The sequence below is a fragment of the Ptiloglossa arizonensis genome, unplaced genomic scaffold (genome assembly GCF_051014685.1).
Source record: "Ptiloglossa arizonensis isolate GNS036 unplaced genomic scaffold, iyPtiAriz1_principal scaffold0822, whole genome shotgun sequence".
Lineage (NCBI taxonomy): Eukaryota > Metazoa > Arthropoda > Insecta > Hymenoptera > Colletidae > Ptiloglossa > Ptiloglossa arizonensis.
The window spans coordinates 167,512-168,760 of record NW_027479192.1 but is presented as its reverse complement, the minus strand read 5'-3'; positions in this window follow the sequence as shown (position 1 = coordinate 168,760).

The following is a 1,249-nucleotide window of genomic DNA, read 5'->3' as shown; positions in this document are numbered from 1 at the left end:
TATACGTTATACGTTCTACGTTATACGTTTCACGTTATACGTTATACGTTATACGTTATACGTTATACGTTATGCGTTATACGTTAGACGTTATACGTTATACGTTATACGTTATACGTTATACGTTATACGTTATACGTTATACGTTATACGTTATACGTTATACGTTGTACGTTATACGTTGTACGTTATACGTTATACGTTATACGTTATACGTTATACGTTATACGTTATACGTCATACGTTATATGTTATACGTTATACGTTATACGTTATACGTTATACGTTACAGGATATACGTTATACGTTATACGTTATACGTTACAGGATATACGTTATACGTTATACGTTATACGTTATAGGTTATACCTTATACGTTATACGTTCTACGTTCTACGTTATACGTTTTACGTTATACGTTATACGTTATACATTATACGTTGTACGTTATACGTTATACGTTATACGTTATACGTTATACGTTATACGTTATACGTTATACGTTATACGTTATACGTTATACGTCATACGTTATATGTTATACGTTATACGTTATACGTTATACGTTATACGTTATACGTTATACGTTATACGTTATACGCTATACGTTATACGTTATGCGTTATACGTTATACGTTATACGTTAAACATTATACGTTATACGTTATACGTTATACGTTATACGTTATACGTTATACGTTATACGTTATACGTTATACGTTATACGTTATACGTTATACGTTATACGTTATACGTTATACGTTATACGTTATACGTTATACGTTATACGTTATACGTTATACGTTTTACGTTATACGTTACATGTTATACGTTATACGTTACACGTTATACGTTGTACGTTATACGTTACACGTTATACGTTATACGTTATACGTTATACGTAATACGTTATACGTTATACGTTATACGTTATACGTTATACGTTATACGTTATACGTTATACGTTATACGTTATACGTTATACGTTATACGTTATACGTTATACGTTATACGTTATACGTTATACGTTATACGTTATACGTTATACGTTATACGTTATACGTTATACGTTATACGTTATACGTTATACGTTATACGTTATACGTTATACGTTATACGTTATACGTTATACGTTATACGTTATACGTTATACGTTATACGTTATACGTTATACGTTATACGTTATACGTTATACGTTATACGTTATACGTTATACGTTATACGTTATACGTTATACGTTATACGTTAT